Here is a 7,954-nt window from a genome sequence, read left to right as displayed (position 1 = left end):
GACCCTTGTCCTTCTTGGCTTATTAAACAGGCCAGAGGGGGACTGGCTGAATGGGTAAAGGAGGTAATCAATGGCTCCCTACAACAAGGCAGAGTTCCATCTTGCCTAAAGGAGGCTGTTGTGAGGCCTCTGTTAAAAAAGCTATCCCTGGATCCTACAATAATGAATAACTATCGGCCAGTGTCCAACCTACCATTTCTGGGCAAGGTTTTAGAACGTGTGCTGACTTCCCAACTCCAGGGGTTTCTGGATGAAACAGATTACCTAGATGCATTTCAATCTGGTTTCAGGCCTGGCTATGGAACAGGGACAGCCTTGGTCGCCTTGGTGGATGACCTACACAGGGAACTGGACAGGGGGAGTGTGTCCCTGTTGGTTCTCCTGGACTTCTCAGCAGCTTTTGATACCATCGACCATGGTATCCTTCTGGAGTGCCTCTCCGGGATGGGACCTGTGGACTAGGATTCCAGAGACCAGTGTTTGAATCCTGGCCTGGACATGTAAGCCTACTGGGTGACCTTGGGCAAGTCACACTCTCTCAGCCTCACAGGATGATAATGACAAATATCGTATGAAGGAACCTGCCAAGAAAACCCCATGATAGGTTTGTCTTAGGGTCTCCATAAATCAGAAACAACTTGAAGGCACACAATGAATTATTATTGGTATAGTATTATTATTATTGGTATTAATATTAATATTATTGGTATCATTATTGGTGTTATTATTATAGGTATTGCTATTATTGTTATTTATTATTTATTATTATGTCAGGCTATTTAAGAGCTGAGTTTGCTGAACGCAAGTGCTGGAAGCAACTTCCCTGTTTCCTGGCCAACATAACCTTCCAGACTCCTGCATTTCATACTTCAGACTTCCTGGCTTTTTTGACTCTTGGACTGTGTTCACCTTGATTCCTGTTGTCTTCCTTGACTCAGACTGCTTGACCAATACCTTTCTCTTAATAGACTCTCACAGATGACACTTTCTAGCTGCAGTTATTTTGCTGTCTCTGCCTGCATTATCAGTTGGTAGTTGCCTCCCGGCCAGCCTGTGTGGGTGTTTGGTAAACCAGGACAAATACAGAGAAACAGAATTGTTTGCAATTGGAAAGAGGGTCGGGCAAGGCTGTATTCTATCACCCTGAGAACTTCATGTGAAAAGCAGAGGGGGGAGAAAATTGGAGGAAGGAACATCAACAATCTAAGATATGCAGATGACACCATAATAAGTATGAGAACACACACTAACATAGTACAGTAGTCTGAGAGCAGGGGACTGTCAAATTAATGATTTACTGTCAGAGATTTTGTTAACTGAGGTATGCCTGTATTAACCACCGCTCAGTAGCACTTCATTAGATCAAAGGGTTTTTTATTGTTGTGTGCCTTGAAGTCATTTCTGACTTATGGTGACCCTAGGGCAAACCTATCATGAGGTTTTCTTGGCAAGATTTGTTCAGAGGAAGTTTAATTGTTTAGACAATTAAAAACTCACACTATCATTTTTGGAGAGAAGGTTGTTATTTGTGAGGTTTTGTATATTGCTCTTCTGTGCTTGACTGGCAACTCTACATGCCCAAATTTTACCATCTATCTGCAAGAGGCCAAGCAGGGCATTTACTAGTTTGATTTGAAGAAAGTGTGTTGGATTCATAGAGGCATTCCAAGAACAGAATGGCTCGATTTATTAATGAAATGTGCTATGGAATCCAGTGAAGACACCAATGTCACATGGTAGGAAGCTATTTCAATAATTTCCCCATTCCTTCACTCTGTAAGGGCTCCCATCCCTCAAAAGCAGACACACACACACACACACACACACACAGACACACACACCATGAGGCACTTGGAATTGCAGAGAAACGATACATCAACAGAAATCACTTTTCTACTCTTTGGATGTTAGCAAATCACTATTCATAAGTCTGAAATACTACCCAATGTCCTTCCCTCACCTCCAAATTCTACTCTTTATTTCTTCTAGTATGTTCTTTTATTAATGGTCACATGCATTCACAGAACAGTTATTTCCTGCCTTCATTATTTCAATTTCCTGTCTTAGTTATTACAATTAGAAATACTGCCAACAAGTCCCTGGAGAGTTTCTATGAAACAATTGTAATCAATGGCCACAAATATGGTGCCAGGACCTGGCATATTTGAAGGGTGGGGGGATCCTGTCCCATATATCAGATAATTTAAGAAGCACTGCCCTATCTCAACCAATGATACCCCCTTTTTCCTATTTGTTTTATTTTGTTGTCACCTTGGGTACACCATAAAATTGCAGAAGTGAATGGAGTTCTGGTGGCCATCTTGTCCAATCCACTACTCAGTGCATGACCATGTCATCTGCTACCTCTTACTTCTACTTCGTGTTGCTTGGCCACCCGGTTAGTGTCATCAGCAACATCTAGGAGGAGATCAAACTGTTGGGTCTTGGTCCATGACTTTTGTGTAAACATCAATGGTGAGACCATGGCAAACTGTCAGCCTCTGTAGGAAAACCTCTATCTCTTTCTAAAGATTAACAAGGGAACAGCAAGCATGAGCTAAGAACAGAAAAGTAAGCATCAGCCAAGCATTTATATTTTTTAAAGCTGGAATGGCTGACAGAGACATGGCTTTTATTGAACAGCATGTGTTGTAGGGTGACTTCTGGCAGCATCAAGTGGGAAGGTCAGCCTTTTTGTTCTTGTAGTGCCTTGAGCCTTTGAAAGAAGGATAGTATTGCAGCGCAGAGGTGTTTAATCATAGGATTCAGCTAAGCCAGGATTTGACCACCTCAGTTTTTCATTTAATTTTGAATTATGGTCTCTACCATTCCACTTCTGAAGTCCTTTCTAGACTTAGTGACTAATGTTAGCCATTTCTATTGCAGGCTCAGTGGGTACAGAGATGGTTATTTATAATGATAATTGGCTATTTTGTCTCCTGGCACAAATAATTATTGCATGAATAGTTCATCTCTCCATGCTGTGGAGGTAATTTCTTTTCTGTGCTGTTCAATCTAAAGACAGGTCACTGAAATATGTGGAGCTGGAATTGGATTAGCCCCTTGCTACACACACCAGTATAATATAATCAGAATTAAAGTCTGTGCTCAGTGATTAGGCAGGGAATGGCTTAGGTCTCAAATGTAACTATATAGGAATGCCATATATTTATGGCTAAGTGTCTTCACACGTTACCAGAGCTTGGAAAAGTTACTTTTTGAATTATATGTTTCAGAATCCCCAGCCAACAAAGCCATTCAGAAAACTGTAATCTAGAAAGGTAACCTGCTAGGATTTGATGGCCTGATATGACATCTTACTGGAAGTACATGCTGTTCCTGTTGTGGTGTACAACTCCTGGAATAGCCATGCTGGCTTGGGGATTCTGGGAAGTATAGTCAAGGAAGTGAACTTTCCAAATTCTGGATGTGACTAGAACTGCAAAAGATGTAACATGTTATACAGCGTGGAGTCAAAATATTGTGCAGAGGGAATCTTTTGAGGGGTTTTGGTTTTGCCTTAAGAACTCTGCCTTTCTTGCCCCCATAATTCACTCACTCTGCAGTGTAAAATGTACAGACCAATATAATCACTGCTCAAATTATGTGCCTATGCATCCCTAGTATGTTTGTTGCATGCAAGGAATTTTCTAGCTTCTTTTTAAAAATCCTATGGAATCTCAAGTTTCAGTAAACCCTAAAAATCTATTACCCTGTCCGAGCCTTTGGGAATGTTCAAAATTCACAAAGTCCTTCCCTTCTGGTCGTATGTCAAGGATCTAGTCCAGCTCTTCCACAGCAATAGCCATTGACACCTCTCCACCAGTACAGCTAGTAGTTCCTCTTCTGCCATACAGGTGTCTTAAAGTTATTAGAGTATTTGAAACCTCTGATGACTTTCATGACAGGGAGGCAGTGGACTCTGCATGAACTAAAGATGCATTCAACTGTATCCAGGAAAGTAGCTTTCCTATAGACCTTTTTGCAAGACCAAGACTACCTGTTTCATGAGCAAGTAGGACTGGGTTAAATTCAGGTACCAAAGTAATTACCAGTGGCGTCCCCAAGCTTGGTGTCACCAAGTGAAGGGAGGCTACAGAAGGGGTGACCCCACTTACTTGCTTGGAAGCCCACTCTCCCAGAGATGCCAGGGGGCAGCTGGGCAAATGAATCAGCAGAAGGGATCGGAAATAGCATGCTGTCCCTTCTCCTTCACGGTTCCTGGCTTCCTCCCGAGGAGGCAGCCTGATGAGGGTAAAGCCAGGAGAAGTGGACTCACCCTACTCCTCCCGCTTCTTAGAATAATATGACATCAATATGACATCCCTTCAAATATTTAAACAGGGCTATCATATCGCCTCTTAACCTTCTTTTCTCCAGGCTAAACATCCCCAGCTCCATAAGTCGTTCCTCATAGGACATGGTTTCCAGACCCTTCACCATTTTAGTCGCCCTCCTTTGGACATTAAATATTTGAAGGGATGTCATATTGAGGAGGGAGCAAGCTTGTTTTCTGCTGCTCCAGAGAACAGGACCCGGAACAATGGATGCAAGCTCCAGGAACAGAGATTCCACCTCAACATTAGGAGGAACTTCCTGACAGTAAGGGCTGTTCGACAGTGGAACAAACTCCCTCGGAGTGTAGTGGAGTCTCCTTCCTTGGAGGTCTTTAAACAGAGGCTGGATGGCCATCTGTCAGGGATGCTTTGATTTAGATTTTCTGCATGGCAGGGGTTGGACTGGATGGCCCTTGCGGTCTCTTACAACTCTATGATTCTATAAGTGGTACTTCCTGCCTTTCATCCTTCCTTATAGCTCCCTAAGTTATACCCTTGACATATCCACAGGTCATATCAAAATCCATGATTTTGACCCTGAAACCTTCCCTTGGTTTATACATAAGGTCGACTTGTACACGAGTATATATGGTAATTTTTAATTTTATTTTTAAACCTGGGGCCTCTCCTTTCTCTTTCTGCTGTAAGCACTGTAACTACGCTTACACATTTCTAATTTCCCAAAAGGATTCTAACTCTTTAAAAAGATGATGAGGGAGTGAGACTTGTGGAGCTGACACTCAAAATCCACCAACATTAGAGGCATTTTGGGGTATCATGTTGAAATCCAAAATCTGTTAATTATACTAACTCCTGGATTGTACCTAGCATATCAGTTGTGTCACTGATGTTTATCACACTATACTCTTAAAGTGCTACTATTCCACTTTGACTCCTCTAGCTGCCTCCTGTTGCATTGTGGGATTTGCAGTTTTAAGGAGGGGTATTTAGAATTCTCAGGCAGAGAACTTCTGTGCCTGAGAATTCTAAATACTCCTCCTTAAAACTGCCAATCCCAGAATGCAACAGGAGGCAGCTAGAGGAGTCAAAGTGGAATAGTAGCACTTTAAGAGTATAGTGTGATAAACATCACTGTGTCTTGTACTCTGCCTATCTACTCACCTGTTTTAGCAGCTCAATGGGCAATATCAGCCTGGATATTAAAAATATTAGATGTTGATATCATTTAAATATTTTAATGACATGACTTGTTCCTTTTCTCATGACATGATGGTGGTGGTGATGATTTTAAGATGCTCCAAAAACCAAACAAGATACTATTTTAGATACTAAAACTGTTAATGAGGAACAAACATGTCTGCATATTGGACAATCTAGAGTACCTAGTCTGGTGCCTCTCTTAATTTTCTGTCTTGGTCTATGCCTATTCCTATTCCTATTTACTCATGAGTAGGTTCTGTTACATTCATTGGCCTATACTGCCAAGAAAGTATAAATAGGATTGCAGTCTTAATCCTAAATGGCTTCCTTCATACATTCTAAATTCTTGTTTATTACACATTATTGTTTCTGTGACAGCCAGCATGGTGAAGTGGTTTGAGTATTTGCATCCAGACTAGGACTCTTAAGAATTGGGTTTGATTTCCTGCTTGGCCATGGAAACCCACCAGTTAACCTTGGGTGAGTCATACTCTCTCAGCCACTCAAAACCCTGTGCCTTAGGGTTGCTGTTAGTCAGAAACAACTTAAAGGCACACAACAATGACAAATCCCACCTGTCTCGCAAGGAGAAATTGTGGTAACATTTATGATTCTGTGCCGAAGGCCTGATACAGACAGGCCAAAATAAAGCTGCTTCGGGTCACTTTACAAGTATGCTGTTTAAATGATACATGCATCCTAAGAGTCCAGAAGCCGCACCAAAGCCACGCTCCAGTCCTAAGGACTGGAGTGCAGCTTTGGTGCAGCTTCCAGACCATTAGGACGCATGCATCATTGAAACACCATACCTCCAAAGTGACCTGAAGCAGCTTTATTTTGGCCTGTCTGTATAGGGCCTATGTTTCCCCCAAACAATGCTGTGAAGTGGATTAGCCTGAGAGATAGTGGCTGGCCTAAGATGACCTTCATGGCTGACCAGATATGTGAAAGAGTGACTCTCAGTCCTAGCCTGAGACTTGGTTTGGATATAAATTTGTTTGAATATGATGGGGTAATAATACACTGTTACTAACACAAATAATTCAAATTGTTTAATTTGATAAATTGCTTTATTTGCTTTTTTAAAATGTTTGTTTTCTGGGAATACAGAGAATGGCATGGAAGTTGCTGACATTGAACCATGGGGCACATTTTCTGTTTTAATGTGGCAGAGAAAAAGCCAGTCATACACTTCCTGACTAATTCTAACAATTTAAACAAATGCAGAGGCTCTCCTTTGATGTTACTTGCAAAATCTATGGAGTTCACTCACATTTGAGTGAAAATATAAAGAACTAGTAATTAAATGAGTTAATTAATGAATTTTCTCCAGAATTCTTCCCAATACTCTCACATTATATTATTTTCAACAATGGAATCCTCCTTTCCCCTCAGTCTCTTCTTAAAATGAATGAATGGCTTTATATAAATAAAAGAGGAACCAGGAGGACATAATGTTATATATCACATATAAAACACAGTATATTAAATTTATCACAAGAATATAAAACAGGATATACACCTCACTCATATTTAAAGCAAAATAAACACTCACACTGTACTTTGCACATAAGATCTTTCTTATCTGAGTTGTTTTTGCTTTTTGTTTTGAAGTAAAAGCACTGTCAAAAGCAATTAATTAACATTCAGTGAAGTATAAGATTTTCCTTAAAGCCTCTTGTCCTTGCCCTCTGTTTATTGCTTTCCAGTTTGTGAGCCAATGGAAACTGACAAGTGGGTAGCCTGAAAAAGGAAACACAGTACAGGCAAGCAGAATTTTCTCCACCTGGAGGGCTATTGTCAGCTTTAGCTCTCATTGGAAGGAAATACCAGAATCACAGTGAACAATTACAGAATCCCTGATTGACTGTTTGCCTTACTTCTTGTGCCTTCAACCAGAAGCCAAGATATCACTCAATGTCAGATTACATAAACTTCGTCCTTCTCCCTCAGCTCATGGCCAGAGCAAACAATCAGCAAACAGCATCCTGAAATGTCATGTCACTTGACTTGTGAATCAAACACACCAGTGGCTCAGTCCTAATTTCAAATAAGAATATCTAGAACATGGCCACATAACCCGAAAAACTCACAAAAAACTATGGATGCCAGCCATGAAAGCCTTCGACTTCATATCTTTTTACTGTTTCCAAAAGGTAGCTAAGCTAGTCTGTTGCAGCAAAAACCAACAGAAAAAAACATGGCACCTTGAAGACTAACATAATATCTTTTGTGGACAATGTTCCCCTTTTACAGATGCATGAAGTGTTATCCAGAATTTTGGGTATATGTAGGAGACATAAGGTTAAGAATGAGATTAAATGCAGAAAATACTGACAATTGCATTGCGAGTGTTAATGATGCAAATAAGTATCACTCTAAGTGCTTTATGCAATTTTCTTCTGACCTCACTGGCTGCAGTTCCAGTGGATAAATGCCTGACATTTTGGATAACA

This window comes from Sceloporus occidentalis, unplaced genomic scaffold (genome assembly GCF_023333645.1).
Source record: "Sceloporus occidentalis isolate IW3139 unplaced genomic scaffold, rSceOcc1.0.p SCAF_3, whole genome shotgun sequence".
NCBI lineage: Eukaryota > Metazoa > Chordata > Lepidosauria > Squamata > Phrynosomatidae > Sceloporus > Sceloporus occidentalis.
The sequence above is the reverse complement of the archived record's forward strand: the minus strand, read 5'-3'. Positions refer to the sequence as shown.